At 36.2% G+C, this 18585-nt stretch overlaps 1 long non-coding RNA gene across 1 annotated transcript; it reads right to left on the reverse strand.

Moving 5' to 3' along the window:
- Positions 1 to 155: 155 nt before the first annotated feature.
- LOC110890474 lies at positions 156 to 1998 on the reverse strand. Its single transcript, XR_002564511.2, has 2 exons — positions 1759 to 1998; positions 156 to 494 (listed from the first exon to the last, which is right to left on the reverse strand). It is a non-coding gene; the product is annotated as an uncharacterized LOC110890474 (long non-coding RNA).
- Positions 1999 to 18585: the final 16587 nt, after the last annotated feature.

Below are 18585 nucleotides of genomic sequence, written 5' to 3' on the forward strand. Positions count from 1 at the left end.
ATAACATATAAGGTTTTTTAATGGAAAAAAAAAACATATTTTATTAGCTTAAAAATATATATTTGAATACTGTATGTGTGTGCGAGAGAGTCAAAAACAAAGAGAATTTAACTAACTATATGGTCAATTGTCTTGCAGATGAAGAAAGAACAGACTACACGAAAAACCGTTCAATTTCCACAGCTTTAAAATGGTGATACACATGCTCGCAGAAAGCATGATTCCGTAAAAATTTGACTTTCATCTATACGTAAATTTCCACTTGCCACCATCATTATCAGTATCCACATTCAAATAACATACCAAAAGAAATAATACAATTAGTTGATTTGATTTTAATCAAATATACAATAAGATACGGTCAAGGGTCAAATTTGTCATCGTTGAGTAGCACCAAGGATGCGAACCATGTAGTTGGCCCTGAGAATACAAAGACACCGTTCAAGTTCCACAGCTTTGAAATGGTGATGCGCATGCATGCAGAAAGCATGAATCTGTACATTGAAACAAGGTTAGCATGCTCTTTCATAGAATATAAGAATGTTGCTGAAAGCGTTAAGAAACAACAAATAAGCAGCATGATCTGTTCCCATTGGTTTTCTGCAACATGGACTACCTTCTAAGCATAATCTTTTATTTTAATATTATTAATATATGTAATTAAATAACAACTACCCTTAAATTAATGTAGTTTTGTTTTATAATCCATAGTTGTTACCTTCCAGGCATGGTGCAGGGCATCACATAGGTATGGACTGAGATTCCCGATATAATAATCATATCCACATTTCCAAAAGAGTCCATTTATTATTGTTGAATGTCCACAAAATCTGCAACTTTTTCTTGCAGATTCTGATCCACATCACATAGATTTTGAAATAGCCGTGAACTTCGAACTTCGTCGGTCAATGGTCAAAACATTGCATTTAGTATATATGAGGTTTATAGAACAATCAAAAACTAGAGGTGACAAGCTTGTTGGGTTGGTAGGTTGAATTAATGAACACAAACACTAACATGTCAAAGACATCAACCCTAACATGAACTAAACAAGTTGTAACCTATTCATCTAAGCGAGTCAAACAAGTTGACAGGTTGTAAACAGGTTTTTTTAAGAGGTAAAATGTCTGTAGTCTGCGGACTACATCTGCAGACATTTGTAGAAGAAGAGGTAGACCAAACCTCTGCAATCTGGTTGTTTGTTTTTTAATGTATGCAGACTTCTAAAATAAACTGGTGGTGGTTGTGCTAGACGGTGGTGGTCGGTGGTGGATGGTAGTGGTGGTGATGGACGGTAGTGGGTGGTGGTGATGGACGGTGGTGGTGGTGGACGGTGGTGGTGGTGATGGACGGTAGTGGGTGGTGGACGGTGGTGGTGAACTGTGGCGGTGGTGGTGATGGTGATGGTGTTTAACTCTCCGCAACCTTAGAAGACCTTAAAAGTGACTGGCCAAGTCAGCACCAAGAAGAGATCGCGCAGACGTTTTTTAATGAAACGTCTTCGAAAAAAACAAACAGTCTGCATGTGGTCTGCACGGCGCAGACAAAACAGAGCTTGCGTAGAGCTTTTCAGAAAAAAACAAACAGCACCTAATTGTAAACCAGATGGCAGGTTGTAATAGATGGGTTAAACGCGCAGTAAACACAACACGATGCTAATTAAACGAGTAAACCCTAACAATAAAAGGAGATAAACATGTGAACAACTGATCAGTAGTTTAGGAAGTTAAACATTGAAATTGAAAAACATTCACATACCAATACATTTCAATCGAAATCATAATGCCAGCACTCTTCCTGAATCATGATCCACCACAGATTAGTTTCGCCATTGATGCCCAAATTTCAGGAAACAATGAAGAATCCACGGAGAAGTCCTGTCGGTTCATATAATTTAAAAGTATAAACCGCTGCTCCTACCAGATAAAAACTCCAACGCAAATGAGAAGGTTTGTTTAACAAACAAGATTGACTCGTTGCGAACCTAATCCAGCTTTTAATTTGTATAATTTTTATTTACCATACTAGATATACTAGTTTAAGAACCGTGAACTTAATGGATGGACTAACACACAAATATATAACTTAACATTGTTGAAATAATCATTTGAAATAGAGTAAATTATAAGTTTTATGCTTTATGTTTGTCCCAAATTTCAGGCGCTGTCCTTTATCTTTAAAATTGATGAGTTTTGTCCTTAACGTTTCAAAATCTTGCACGTTATGTCTTTTAAGGCAAACCTAGTTAATTTTCAATGTTAAATCTGATCATGTGCAAGGCACATGGGGGCATTTTTGTAATTTCGTTTTTTTAGGAAATTTATATAATTAATTTAAAATAAAGACCTAACCATCTTCAAATTGCAGACAATCATCTCTCTTTGTACCCTCTCTCACTAAAAACCACAATCACCTCCACCTCCACCTCCACCTCCACAGCCGTTGTCACCATTCCCCACCACCGCCTCCGCCATACCCTTCACCTGCCATCACTGACCACCAAACCCCCTGCACCCATCTCACACCACCCACCTTCTCCATCATCACTCCGACTGAGCTGAACCATTGCTATTATCACCTCACAACCACAACTAAGCTAGCTGAAACAAAAACCTAGGCACTTTAAACCCCCCAAAAACAAGCTGTAAAAATCAACAAATATCATTTATCACCAGGAATTCCAACATAATTCAAGTAATTTGGTTCCTCATCTCTTCATCAATAACAGCCCAATTGCAGTGCTAAAGCGGTTCTAAACGTTTTTAGTCGACAAAACCCTTGATATTTGGTGAGTCTTGACCTAATAACAAAGCTAGATCCAACAACATTGGTGCATAAACACGAAAACAATTAATGACATATGATAATCGAATTCAAAGAAGTAAATCTAAGCCACTCCCCACCACCGCCGCCGCCATACCCTTCACCTCCACACTCACCAGTAACTTCAGATCTGCATTTTATCAACACATCTCCATCATGCCCGGTTTAGTTTCCGTCAAAACGCCACCACGAATCTCTATTCCAGAAGACAATCACCAGATCCGCACCACTCCCGACTCAATCAACCCCAAAACAACACCACCGCGCAACGGAGGCCTCCATCACCCTCTCCGTCATCCTCACGCGCCAAGCCGTCGCCAGATCGGAGCTCCGAAAAGAAGAAATCTCCAGAAAATCAGTTATTACTAGATGAATCCTTTCTCGATAACCCCCGATCTAGGTCCTTTTCTGTTAAAACTCGCGCGTGACACAATCATTATGTTTATTTCTTAATAATTTGTTTTTGAGCTGTTTTGTTATCTATCTGCTACAGGCAATCATATTGGTTGTTGTTGACTTTATTGTCATTTTGTTGCTGTGTTATATGACAAACTGTTTAATTGATCGCTTGTGTACTCATGTGGATGTTCAGATGTTCAGAGAGACGTGAGGGAGAGTGATTGAGTGGAGAAGATGAAGCTTTGTAAATATATATTTAATATTTTTATTGAAAGGGTAAAAAGACAAATTTGCCCTTATGTGGGGTCTATGTGACCAGATTTAACATTGAAAATTAACTAGGTTTGCCCTAAAGGACATAACGTGCAGGATTTTGAAACGTTAAGGACAAAACTCATCAATTTTAAAGGTAAAGGACAACGCCTGAAATTTGGAACAAACATAAAGGACAAAACTTGTAATTTACTCTTTGAAATAAATAAAAGTTCAAGAACTAATGAAATTAGTAAACTACAGTGAACTGAAAAAAGGAAGTGACACAAAAATCACAAGTCATTAAAAACTTCTTTATACACCATATTTGATGTTTTATTTGTAGGTTTCCCATCTTTGTCGGTGTTTAAATAGAATTTGGAAATGAACGAAATGTTCCATATGCCTACCAGAATACAATGTGAAGGAGATAGTCAGATGCATATGCATATGTTGGGTTTCCATGGTGATCGGTCATAATTTTATTTATCAAAAACCCGGTTCAATAAATAATAGTTAATTAATTAAGCAAGTTAATTAATAAAACGCAGCGGAAAAATAAACAAGTGATCAACAAAGCGAAACCCGACAGGATCCTGTTACATGCAAATACGAGCACAGTGAAAATATATTTAACTACCGATGAGAAAGATATACCTCGGTTAATGACTAACCGGTCGAGACACCGAGGTTACAAGTGCTAGTGTTACGAACCGACGAATGCGAGTGTGAACCCGTATAGCAGCGGCGGTGACCGGCGGCGAGCAGCAGCGACAACAGGGTGGGCTGGCGGCGTCCGACAGGCGGCGGCAAGGCAGCGACGGCGGTCGATCCGACGGCGGCTTCGGTGGCAGCGTCGGCCTGTCCGGCGGCAGCTGTGGCCGGTTTGGGTGTATGAGAGTTTTTAAGTTCTTGCATCTTTTTGTTCATTTCTAGTTCAACAATGCAAGACCCAACATCTTAAAGCCATGGAACCTTATGCATGTTTGCCAAGTGGCACACATGCATAGTGCATGTGTTGCAATTGGCCAAAGTGTTGGTGCACGTCAAGTGGCAGTAGATGGGTGCATGTGCGGCATGTAGCAAAGGTGCATGCGCGACAAGTGGCGTATGTGAGTATACCCGTCTCACCCGGTCCATGTACCCGTCTCTTAGGTAATACCCGCATATCGTTCGTAATTACCAGTTAAACAGGTTAAGTGGATTTTTAGTTCGTTGCCCAAAGTGTAACTCTTATGGGTCGAGACCCGGTCGGCAGCGTTGACTTATCGAACCGGACATAATTTCCAACAGCTCCCACTTGGACAGTCTCTGATAAGATCTCAACGCAGACAGCCAGCGGTGCTCTAGCTACACATAGCTGCCCCCAACAGGTCATGACACTTTAAAGTCATTAGCTAAGGTATCTTCTCTTTAGCAACGGATTGCTACATGAAGACAGTAGACTTATGGCAATCTTCATCATCTATCCTTTCTGTAAAAGACATCAATTGAACAATGAGACATGGACCGGATTCGATCTCACATGGCGTTCAATCATTATCGTTCTCGTTCATAGAGTCAAAATGGTCAAATCAAACACACAGTAAGTTTGGGTAAGGCCTTATACTTTACCAGTTTGAATCAACGAGGGCGCCCAGATGTCTAACTGTTACATATAAAAGTACAAAATCCCATCTTGACTAAATACAACTCCCACTGAACTTTAGAACCACTCCCAACCAATGCCTTTATGACTGATAATTACGCGACAGCGTTTGACATTGATTAAAGAATAGTCTTTAGTAAATGAAAGTTCTAGTATGTATCTCAGGTCAGAGGATACTAAATGAGTATACCTAAATCAAATACATCTTATGAACAAGATCCATGAAGATGATTTGATGCGAGTTACATCCAACGTCATTCACAATGAGGTTTGTGAGTTTGGAAGTCAACCCCTTAAGTCCAAAGTCAAAATAGTCTTAATTCAGAGTCGTTCCCACGAGTCTGACCGACTATGGACAATTTAGAATACAAGATTCATGGACTAAACATATCAAAATCGAACATAGTTCTAAGATTCAAACTTTGCATTTAGCCAGTAAATCAAAGGTGAATTCAAAACGTACAACTGTTTGAATGTCCATACATCTAAATACTAAATCAAAACAAATGGTTATCCAATCTAAGACCGATAGCATTCCCATGCTTGTCCTGAGACATCGGATTATTGAACATGTCTGCTAAGTTTTGATCTGTGTCTATTTTGCTTATTAAGATGTCTCCTCATTCTAGTATTTCCCGTATATAGTGGAACTTTCTTAGAATGTGCTTAACCCTGTGATCTGGGCTCCTTGGTTTGAGCAATGATTCCTATGTTATCACAGAACACCTAGATTGGTTTTTGAATACTTGAAACAACATCAAGGTCGTTGATAAACTACTTCATCCAAGCAGATACTTTCGCAACATCTGATGCAGCTATTCATTCGGATTCGGTGGTTGAATCCGCCACTACACTCTGTTTGGAGCTTTTCCAATAGACAGCTCCTCCATTGAGAGTGAATACGAATCCTAATTGTGAGCGACAATCATCTTGGTCACTTTCGAAGCCAGCATCCGTGTAACACCTTACAGTCAGCTCCTCTTCCACTCCTCCAAACACCAAGAACATATCTTTGGTTCTTCTCAAGTACCTCAGAATGTTCTTTATTGCAGTCCAATGGGCAATGCCAGGACTATGCTGAAAATTACTGGTTATGCTTAAAGCACACGAGACATTAAGTCTAGTACATAGCATACATGATTGAACCAATCGCTGAAGCATATGGAACTACTTCCATTTGCTTAATTTCAATGTCCGTTGAAGGAAATTGCAATTTGTTCAATACAGTTCCTTTAGTCATAGGAACATCTCCTTTCTTGGAGTCTCCCATCTTGAAGCGTGTCGACATTTTTGTCTATGTACGTTGTTTGACTTAGCCCTAGAAGCCACTTAGATCCATCCCTATAGATCTTCATTCCTAGAATGTAAGCTACTTCTCCAAGAACTTTCATTGCGAAGCAAGATCCCAAAAGGTGTTTAACTTTGTTAAGCATAGGGATGTTATTTCCAATTATTAGTATATCATCCACATACAAGATGAGGAATGATATGGTGCTCCCACTAACCTTTCTGTAAACACAAGCCTAATCTTCATTCTTGACAAAACCAAACTCTTTGATCCTCTGGTCAAAATGAAGATTCCAACTTCAAGATGCTTGCATGAGTCGATAAATGGACTTATTTAGTTTGCACACCTAAGTTGGATATTTAGGATCGACAAAACCTTCAGGCTGAACCATATAGACATCTTCAGAGAGATATCTATTAAGAAAGGTGATTTTGACTGTCACACCCCAACCGCCGATGGCGGAAACATCGGGATGAGACGAACAAATCGCTCAAAAGCATCATAACACTAATTGTGACAATATAGATTAAATCAAATTTCATAAATTCTAAAATGTCATACATTGTTCAAACATGATCAAAACATAATTCAAATTTCAAACATAGTTTATTTTCTAGGTGAGTTTCTAGTCCACCCCAACTTGCTTCTTCATCATCTTGTCTATCAACCTGCAACATGTATTAAAATAACATCAACAAAAATGTTGGCGAGTATACAAGTTTGATATATAGCATAAAGTAGAATAAAAAGTTTAAGTACTCATATCCAACATGAACAACATAATACAAGTTACTAATATGCTGAAACGGTGTCACTATATGTCAAACTCAAGTTTCCAACGCAAACACCCCAAGACTCAAGGGCGGTGCGTACTCCTATAGCATAGTAGTTTAATAAGTATAAGAAGTCTAATAAGTCTCAGAAGTCTTAGAAGTTTAATAAGTTTAGCCAGGTTAATGAGCAAATAGACACGAAAAGTTTACATAGCATATGAGATTAACAAGCATCAAATTGTTTCATATTTAAATATGGATAGTGTGTGCATATAACAAGTTTCATGTGTTGCGTGTTTTTGTATAAAACACATATTGCACCCAAAAGTGTTAAAAATAAAAATGGTATCGAGTATACTCACATTGGTTGCGTTGCGATTTCTTGTAATAACGCACGAGTAAAGATGGAGAATCCAAATTCACAAGAGTGATTATCCTAGATATGGAATACCACACGTGAACAAATTTATAAAAAAAGTTAATAAAATTTCTATTGTTTATCGATTAGAATTGATTACATTTTTAATTATAACGTGGCCTTTTTAATATTTTGATATAAAAGAGTTATAATAGATTATTTAGTTTTACTAATAAAGGTTTTACTTAATATTAGTTTGGTAATTGATTTTAAAATAACTAATCTGATAGCTAGTAATCTTTTAAATAAATAGGTTTTAAAAGATTTATAAATATCTGTTTTTAAAATAAGAAAAAGTAGTGATAGTATGAATAAATCTTCAAAAGGAAAAGCAAAAGAAAATAATACCTAAGAAAACAGAAGGAATTATTATTTCACTTAAACTAATATTATGTTGATTCTCTTATATGGGTTTTTTTAAACAAAACAATATACGTACTATTATGTATCTACCATATATTACATTTTGTTTGAAATGAAATAAAATTGTTATATATGATTCGTCTATTATTTTATGGAATAATAATAGAAATATCAATATGGTATTGGTTTTTTTTTATTAAACTGGAGGGGATCATCTTCTTCATTTACTAAGAGAACCATTCGAATATTATATGCAAGTTTTTACTTTTCCAAAAATTTCAATTGATTTCTTTTTAAACCAATGAACGGAAACAAAAAAGACAAAACTAAATATTGTTTGTTATCTTAAATTGTGATTCTCCGTGTATATATATAAAAAACAGAAACGTAATATGGATCGAAAAGGGAAGTATGTATACCGAACAGTAAGCTTCGGCGTGATTCGAACAGCTTTGGCGATGAGATGATGTGAACCCGAACCAACGAAACAGTTAATCCGAAAGTTCCGTCGAAACTCCGGTGAGTTTAGCGACTCGCGGGTTTTCTCCGGTGACGACTAGCTCCTCCGGCAAGGGTGTAAGGTTTGTGCGAAAGATGTTGTGGGGTTGTGTCGAAAAGATAAGAATAGAGAGGGTGTTACAGTGTGTCGTGGTGGTGTCGAGGGTGTCATTTATATAGTGTTTCGCGAGTCTCGTAAATTTGGAAAATGGTTTGTGAGGAGCTGTATGTGTTTTACAATACGTCTAGGTTCGTGGTTGGTATTAAAAAGGAAACCCGGAATTATATCGATCTTCGAACAATCTGCGCGAAATCAGAAAAGAAAGGAAAAAGGAAGGTTGCTGATTTCGTTTTGGGCGGCAAAAGTTAAAAAGGAACTTCCGTTTTTTTCGCGCATATAAGATTAAAGGTTGTGGTATTGGTATCATGCGAAACAAGTGGTGGAGTGGTTGCTGCGTTGTTGTTTGTTTCGGTGGAGACCCGGGTTCGATCCCCGTCTCCACCACTTTTTTTTAAATGAATTATGGAATATTACAACGGACACCCTTGACTATTAAAACTTGTCTAATTGAAATGTTAACTTGGTTAAGCTATAAAGCCTTAAATCTCACTTGAATCCTTAACAAAGTTAACTTGGTTTACTAACTAGGTTAGTTGGTATTTACTAACTTTAAAATCTAACGAGGCTAACTAGATTATTTTTATAAAAATAAAAGAATAAAACTTTTAAATTATAAATTTATTAATTTAATTAATTAAACGAATGAAATAAATAATCATTCTTATAAACGAATAAAAATCTTTAAACGATCATTCATTTCACGAAGCTTCCGAGTTTCGAGAATTAGGATCCGAATTTCATTATTTTAAGAGTTTTAATTAGTTTAATGAGTATAAAGTGTCGATAAAATCAAGAATCCTTGAATAATATATCGTTCAAACGTGAATTTCGATTAACAGTTGCACATAAGACTAACATGGATACACCAACATGATTAAAATACTTTGTTTTCATTATGATCAATAGTCTCGGATTACAAATTGAAACGAAATAGACTACAACAAGAGTACAAGTGTCTAAAAACGGGAAGTACAACTTGACTTGCTAAAATAAGAAAGTACGAAAATGCGGAGCGCTACATTGACATCCATTTGCCATAGTACGTAATCACAGTACGCAATTATGGCAAGCAATATCCTAATTAATTTAATCATAGCAACGGGTGAGAGGGTCTCATCATAGTCAATACCTTGAGTTTGAGTGAAACCCTTCGCAACTAGCCGTGCTTTATAGGTGTGTACATTTCCATGTATATCGGTTTTTCTCTTCAAAATCCATTTGCTCCCTACTGCCCGAGATTTGGGGGGTAGCTCAACCAAGTCCCATACTTGATTGTCATGCATGGATTGCATCTCGACGTTCATGGCCTCTTGCCATTTCTCAGATTCCGAATCTAAGATTGCAGATTTGTAGTTTAGTAGTTTCGTCATTAGACTCAGCTACTAATAAGACTTCGGGACCTTTTAGACGCCATAAACATCTATCAGATTCTTGCGAATTCTACTACTTCTGCAAACGCTTGTGTTTTATGTCTGATTCATTGGCAACAACTACTTGTTGATCAGACAGTCCGACTACATTAGCGGTTGTTTGTGGTTCTTGAATTTCTTCAAAATCAACCACATTACTTCCAGTTTCTCGATCAACAAGTTCTTCCTCGAGAAAGTGTCCCTTCCGTTTGATGGAAATCAAATTTGCATCAGGATGGTAGAAATAATATCCGCTTCTTTTATAGTATACGATGAAAACAACCTTTTCGCCTTGAGGATCAACCCTATCATCAGAATCACTTGTGATGTATGCATCACATCCCCATACTCAAAGGTATTCTAAATCGGGTTTACGCCGATGCCATATCTCATATGGCGTTTTTTTGTTTACCTTTTTTTCGGAGCTAAATTGACAATGCGGGAAAAGATCATAAGAGCATGTCCCCAAAAGGAGTGAGGCAAGTTAGTTCTACATATCATCGATCGAACCATATTAAGTAGAGTTCGATTTCTCCCTTCACTCACCCCATTAAGCTGGGGTGTGCCAGGTGGAGAGGGTTGTGAAACTATTCCACACTCTTTCAGATGATTGAGAAACTCAAAGCTAAGGTATTCACCACGTCGATCTGATCGAAGTACTTTTATCTTTCTATCAAGCAGATTCTTTCGCAGCATCTGATGTAGCTATTCATTCGGATTCGGTGGTTGAATCCTCCACTACACTCTGTTTGGAGCTTTTCCAATAGACAGCTCCTCCATTGAGAGTGAATACGAATCCTAATTGTGAGCGACAATCATCTTGGTCACTTTGGAAGCCAGCATCCGTGTAACACCTTACAGTCAGCTCCTCTTCCACTCTTCTAAACACCAAGAACATATATTTGGTTCTTCTCAAGTACCTCAGAATGTTCTGTATTGTAGTCCAATGGGCAATGCCAGGACTATGCTGAAAATTACTGGTTATGCTTAAAGCACACGAGACATTAAGTCTAGTACATAGCATACATGATTGAACCAATCGCTGAAGCATATGGAACTACTTCCATTTGCTTAATTTCAATGTCCGTTGAAGGAGATTGCAATTTGTTCAATACGGTTCCTTTAGTCATAGGAACACCTCCTTTCTTGGAGTTTCCCATCTTGAAGCGTGTCGACATTTTTGTCTATGTACATTGTTTGACTTAGCCCTAGAAGCCACTTAGATCCATCCCTATAGATCTTCATTCCTAGAATGTAAGCAGCTTCTCCAAGAACTTTCATTGCGAAGCAAGATCCCAAAAGGTGTTTAACTTTGTTAAGCATAGGGATGTTATTTCCAATTATTAGTATATCATCCACATACAAGATGAGGAATGATATGGTGCTCCCACTAACCTTTCTGTAAACACAAGCCTAATCTTCATTCTTGACAAAACCAAACTCTTTGATCCTCTGGTCAAAATGAAGATTCCAACTTCAAGATGCTTGCTTGAGTCGATAAATGGACTTATTTAGTTTGCACACCTAAGTTGGATATTTAGGATCGACAAAACCTTCAGGCCGAACCATATAGACATCTTCAGAGAGATGTCTATTAAGAAAGGTGATTTTGACTGTCACACCCCAACCGATGGCGGAAACATCGGGATGAGACGAACAAATCGCTCAAAAGCATCATAACACTAATTGTGACAATATAGATTAAATCAAATTTCATAAATTCTAAAATGTCATACATTGTTCAAACATGATCAAAACATAATTCAAATTTCAAACATAGTTTATTTTCTAGGTGAGTTTCTAGTCCACCCTAACTTGCTTCTTCATCATCTTGTCTATCAACCTGCAACATGTATTAAAATAACATCAACAAAAAATGTTGGCGAGTATACAAGTTTGATACATAGCATAAAGTAGAATAACAAGTTTAAGCACTCATATCCAACATGAACAACATAATACAAGTTACTAATATGCTGAAACGGTGTGACTATATGTCAAACTCAAGTTTCCAACGCAAACACCCCAAGACTCAAGGGTGGTGCGTACTCCTATAGCATAGGAGTTTAATAAGTATGTGAAGTCTATTAAGTCTCAGAAGTCTTAGAAGTTTAATAAGTTTAGCCAGGTTAATGAGCATATAGACACGAAAAGTTTACATAGCACATGAGATTAACAAGCATCAAATTGTTTCATGTTTAAATATGGATAGAGTGTGCATATAACAAGTTTCATGCGTTGCGTGTTTTTGCATAGAACACATGTTGCACCCAAAAGTGTTAAAAATAAAAATGGGATCGAGTATACTCACATTGGTTGCGTTGCGATTTCTTGTAATAACGCACGAGTAAAGATATAGAATCCAAATGCACGAGAGTGATTATCCTAGATATGGAATACCACACGTGAACAATTTAATTATTTATAAAAAAAGTTAATAAAATTTCTATATTTATCGATTAGAATTGATTACATTTTTAATTATAACGTGGCCTTTTTCATATTTTGATATAAAAGAGTTATAATAGATTATTTAGTTTTACTATTAAAGGTTTGACTTAATATTAGTTTGGTAATTGATTTTAAAATAACTAATCCGATAGCTAGTAATCTTTTAAATAAATAGGTTTTAAAAGATTTATAAATATCTGTTTTTAAAATAAAAAAAGTAGTGATAGTATGAATAAGTCTTCAAAAGGAAAAGCAAAAGGAAATTATACCTAAGAAAACAGAAGGAATTATTATTTCACTTAAACTAATATTAGGTTGATTCTCTTATATGGGTTTTTTTTTAAACAAAACAATATACGTACTATTATGTATCTACCATATATTACATTTTGTTTGAAATGAAATAAAATGGTTATATATGATTTGTCTATTATTTTATGGAATAATAATAAAAATATCAATATGGTATTGGTTTTTTTTATTAAACTGGAGGGGATCATCTTCTTCATTTACTAACAGAACCATTCGAATATTGTATGCATGTTTTTTACTTTTCCAAAAATTTCAATTGATTTCTTTTTAAACCAATGAACAGAAACAAGAAAGACAAAACTAAATATTGTTTGTTATCTTAAATTGTGATTCTTCGTGTATATATATAAAAACAGAAACGTAATATGGATCGAAAAGGGAAGTATGTATACCGAACAGTAAGCTTCGGCGTGATTCGAACAGCTTTGGCGATGAGATGATGTGAACCCGAACCAACGAAACAGTTGATCCGAAAGCTCCGTCGAAACTCCGGTGAGTTTGGCGACTCGCGGGTTTTCTCCGGTGACGACTAGCTCCTCCGGCAAGGGTGTAACGTTTGTGCGAAAGATGTTGTGGGGTTGTGTCGAAAAGATAAGAACAGAGAGGGTGTTATAGTGTGTCGTGGTGGTGTCGAGGGTGTCGTTTATATAGTGTTTCGCGAGTCTCGTAAATTTGGAAAATGGTTTGTGAGGAGCTGTATGTGTTTTACAATACATCTAGGTTCGTGATTGGTATTAAAAAGGAAACGCGGAATTATATCGATCTCCGAACAATAGGCGCGAAATCAGAAAAGAAAGGAAAAAGGAAGGTTGCTGATTTCGTTTTGGGCGGCAAAAGTTAAAAAGGAATTTCTGTTTTTTTCGCGCATATAAGATTAAAGGTTGTGGTATTGGTATCATGTGAAACAAGTGGTGGAGTGGTTGCTGCGTTGTTGTTTGATTCGGTAGAGACCCGGGTTCGATCCCCGTCTCCACCACTTTTTTTTCTTTTGAAATGAATTATGGAATATTACAAAGGACACCCTTGACTATTAAAACTTATCTAATTGAAATGTTAACCTGGTTAAGCTATAAAGCCTTAAATCTCACTTGAATCCTTAACAAAGTTAACTTGGTTTACTAACTAGGTTAGTTGGTATTTACTAACTTTAAAATCTAACGAGGCTAACTAGATTATTTTTATAAAAATAAAAGAATAAAACTTTTAAATTATAAATTTAATTAATTAAACTAATGATTAAATAAATAATCATTCTTATAAACGAATAAAAATCTTTAAACGATTATTCATTTCACGAAGCTTCCGAGTTTCGAGAATTAGGATTCGAATTTCATTATTTTAAGAGTTTTAGTTAGTTTAACGAGTATAAACTGTCGATAAAATCAAGAATCCTTGAATAATATATCGTTCAAATGTGAATTTCGATTAACAGTTGCACATAAGAGTAACATGGATACACCAACATGATTAAAATACTTTGTTTTCATTATGATCAATAGTCTCGGATTACAAATTGAAACGAAATAGACTACAACGAGAGTACAAGTGTCTAAAAACGGGAATTACAACTTGACTTGCTAAAATAAGAAAGTACGAAAATACGGAGCGTTACATTGACATCCATTTGCCATAGTTCGTAATCATAGTACGCAATTATCGCAAGCAATATCCTGATTAATTTAATCATAGCAACGGGTGAGAGGATCTCGTCATAGTCAATACCTTGAGTTTGAGTGAAACCCTTCGCAACTAGCCGTGCTTTATAGGTGTGTACATTTCCATGTATATCGGTTTTTCTCTTGAAAATCCATTTGCTCCCTACTGCCCGAGATTTGGGGGGTAGCTCAACCAGGTCCCATACTTGATTGTCATGCATAGATTGCATCTCGACGTTCATGGCTTCTTGCCATTTCTCAGATTCCGAATCTAAAATTGCAGATTTGTAGTTAGCAGTTTCGTCATTAGACTCAGCTACTAATAAGACTTCGGGACCTTTTAGAAGCTATAAACATCTATTAGATTCTTGCGAATTCTACTACTTCTGCAAACGCTAGTGTTTTATGTCTGATTCATTGACAACAACTACTTGTTGATCAGACAGTCCGACTACATTAGCGGTTGGTTTGTGGTTCTTGAATTTCTTCAAAATCAACCACATTACTTCCAGTTTCTCGATCAACAAGTTCTTCCTCGAGAAAGTGTCCCTTCCGTTTGATGGAAATCACATTTGCATCAGGATGGTAGAAATAATATCCGCTTCTTTTATAGTATCCGATGAAAACAACCTTTTCGCCTTGAGGATCGAGCCTATCATCAGAATCACTTGTGATGTATGCATCACATCCCCATACTCTAAGGTATTCCAAATCGGGTTTACGCCCATGCCATATCTCATTTGACAATGCGGGAAGAGATCATAAGAGCATGTCCCCAAAAGAAGCGAGGCAAGTTAGTTCTACATATCATCGATCGAACCATATTAAGTAGAGTTCGATTTCTCCCTTCACTCATGCCATTAAGTTGGGGTGTGCCAGGTGGAGAGGGTTGTGAAACTATTCCGCACTCTTTCAGATGATTGATAAACTCAAAGCTGAGGTATTCACCACCTCGATCTGATCGAAGTACTTTTATCTTTCTATCAAGCAGATTCTTTCGCAGCATCTGATGCAGCTATTCATTCGGATTCGGTGGTTGAATCCGCCACTACACTCTGTTTGGAGCTTTTCCAATAGATAGCTCCTCCATTGAGAGTGAATACGAATCCTAATTGTGAGCGACAATCATCTTGGTCACTTTGGAAGCCAACATCCGTGTAACACCTTACAGTCAGCTCCTCTTCCACTCCTCCAAAAACCAAGAACATATCTTTGGTTCTTCTCAAGTACCCCAGAATGTTATTTATTGCAGTCCAATGGGCAATGCCAGGACTATGCTGAAAATTACTGGTTATGCTTAAAGAACACGAGACATTAAGTCTAGTACATAGCATACATGATTGAACCAATCGCTGAAGCATATGGAACTACTTCCATTTGGTTAATTTCAATGTCCGTTGAAGGATATTGCAATTTGTTCAATATGGTTCCTTTAGTCATAGGAACACCTCCTTTCTTGGAGTTTCCCATCTTGAAGCGTGTCGAAATTTTTGTCTATGTACGTTGTTTGACTTAGTCCTAGAATGTGACAACCGTCACTTTTCCGTACATTCTGTACACTAAATGAACAGTGATCTGTGCCTTAATGAACATACATGATCTAGTTTACAAGAGAAATAAGTTTCTGAATTCCATACAAGTGAATTCATGTACGTTTTATACTACAAAATATTGCTTTATGCAAAAACGAGAGCGTTGCGTCAAAAATATTAGTAAACTCACCGGTAAGACACACTGTGTCAACGGAACTGCAGAAAGCAGTCAGACAATAAAATTGGAGCCTAGGTGTAGGTCCAATAACAAGAATACATTAAAACCCAAGAGTACATACAAGGGTTTAATATATATGCTATATGAAAGCAAAAATAAGCACTAAAAAGCACCCGAAACACACTTTAAGAGCAGAACTAATTGCGACAAAACTGCGAAACGAACGTTGATGGCCGCCCGGATAATATTTAATCCAACAAATATTCTGTTATGATTAAAATTTTATTTTAATTAGGTTCGTGTTGAAAAATAAATTAAAACGCTTAAAAACGTTATTTTTTCAAGTTTAAGCACGTACCGTGTGTTCCTACGCGACACAGTGCTTACACTGCAAAACGCAGACAACGCAGAAAACCTAGGAATATTCCAGGAATATGCTAGGAATATGCTAGGAATATTCCAGGAATATGCCAGGAATATGCCAGGAATATGCTAGGAATATTCCAGGAATATGCCAGGAATATGCCATATGGAATGTCTATAAATACCTTGAGATGGCACACTAAACAATTCACCACCCAACACCACAAAACTACTCTCTCCTCTCCCTCAAAAACTTTCGGCCGAACACCCCTTGATCATCCATCATATTTTTCGATTTTGTTCTTCACATTCCAACATCATACAAGTGTCAAGTGTCACGCATAAGAAGGCTTGGTGCACTCGGAGCTCGAAGGACCTCTTTCTCTAGCTTTTATCCACCACATTCGCGTCTAGATACTTCTCTAGCCTCGAGCTAGTGGTATGTTGCTTAAAACACATTCTTGAGCTATTTTGAAGTGGTTAATGTGATGTGTAATGATTAAAACTCGAAATCTTACAAAATGGTGCATCAAAGTCTACTAAAAACATGAAAAATGATGGTTAAAAGCTCACTAGTTGTGTAAATGTTGTAGTAATTGAAATTTGTGATTATTTAGGCCCGATCTACGTTGTGGTAGCTCGGATCATCATTTAACCCTGTTTGGTTAAGATCATGGATCTTGACATAAGCTTGTTTGAAATGGTGCAAGGGTTAAAAGGTGAAACTCTACCACACAAGAAACATGAACTTGTGTAAAAGTATTTTTACTTATGAAATAGTGTCTGAAACTAGCCGATCTATGTGTCCACAAGTGGTATTTTCAAAAGACCAAGCGTCAAAAGAAATCACATGTTCTAATCCGGATCTTACACAAACAAAAGTGATTTTTTGTGATCAAACAAGTGTGCGAACACTAGTGTAACAAAAGTTTTAACAAAGAAATAATTTTCGTAAAAACCGACTAGAAGTTGTGGAACTTCATATTCTTTAAAAATAAAGTTTTTTTTTTTTTTTTTTTTTTTTTTTTTTTTAAATTAAACTTATTTTTAAAGATAACAAGACTTACTAAATGTGCTAGTAAATTACTACACATTTTTGTAAATATGCAAGTTCATGAAATGGGGAAAATTAGTGATTGTTGTTGATGATTATTGTTGATAATTGTTGTTGATGATTATTGTTGATAATTGTTATTGATGATTATTGTTGATAATTGTTGTTGATGATTGTTGACGATTTAAAAGAAAATAAACACATGTTTTGAAAACATGGGAAACCTCCATTTTTAGGGGAAACTCTGTCAAAATTTTTATAAATTTTGACACTTAGAAAAATATAAGTTTTTGAAGAACTTATTCCCTAAAAATGTATTTAAAGGTATTACCAAGGTTTCCCTAATTTTTGGTGATAAGAAATGAGGATTTCTTCAAAAAAAAAAGTGGATATAAATATGTATATTTTTGAGAGAAAAATATATATTATTTTATCACCAACTTTTGTGCTAAGTGAATATAGTATGTGTTATACGTGCTAGCGTATTGAGACGTAAAGATACACTAAATACTCATGAGGAGTATAAACATGAAAATACACATACAACATGCTTAGACACATACAAGAGGATATATTTATGAAAATATATTACTTGGACAAAATACATAATTCGGGTGCAAAATACAAGATACGTATATTTATTTTTGAGAAAATGATATAAGACAAATAGTTAAAAATATAAATATTTTTAACACAAGAACACAAATACAAAAGATAGTGACTTGCACTTGTGCGATACAAGTCTAGTGACTAACGTTAATAAAACGCGTTTAGGTCACGACGCTAGATAAGCAACTCCGGTGAAGTTTACGACGCAGGAACGCAAAGTTGTGAGTTCATGCTCCCCCTTTTCTTTAACTGTTTTTGGTTTTATAACTCTCGGGGGTGAAATACATGTTACAAATATTATAATTTTTTTACAAGTAGTAAAAATACAAGAAGCACTCTTGGTGAGAACGAGTACCGAGTGCAATACGAATCGAGAATACAAAAATACGAGAAGCACACTTGGTGAGAACGAGAACCAAGTATGATGTGCCTTAAGAAA

Source organism: Helianthus annuus, chromosome 11 (genome assembly GCF_002127325.2).
Source record: "Helianthus annuus cultivar XRQ/B chromosome 11, HanXRQr2.0-SUNRISE, whole genome shotgun sequence".
NCBI lineage: Eukaryota > Viridiplantae > Streptophyta > Magnoliopsida > Asterales > Asteraceae > Helianthus > Helianthus annuus.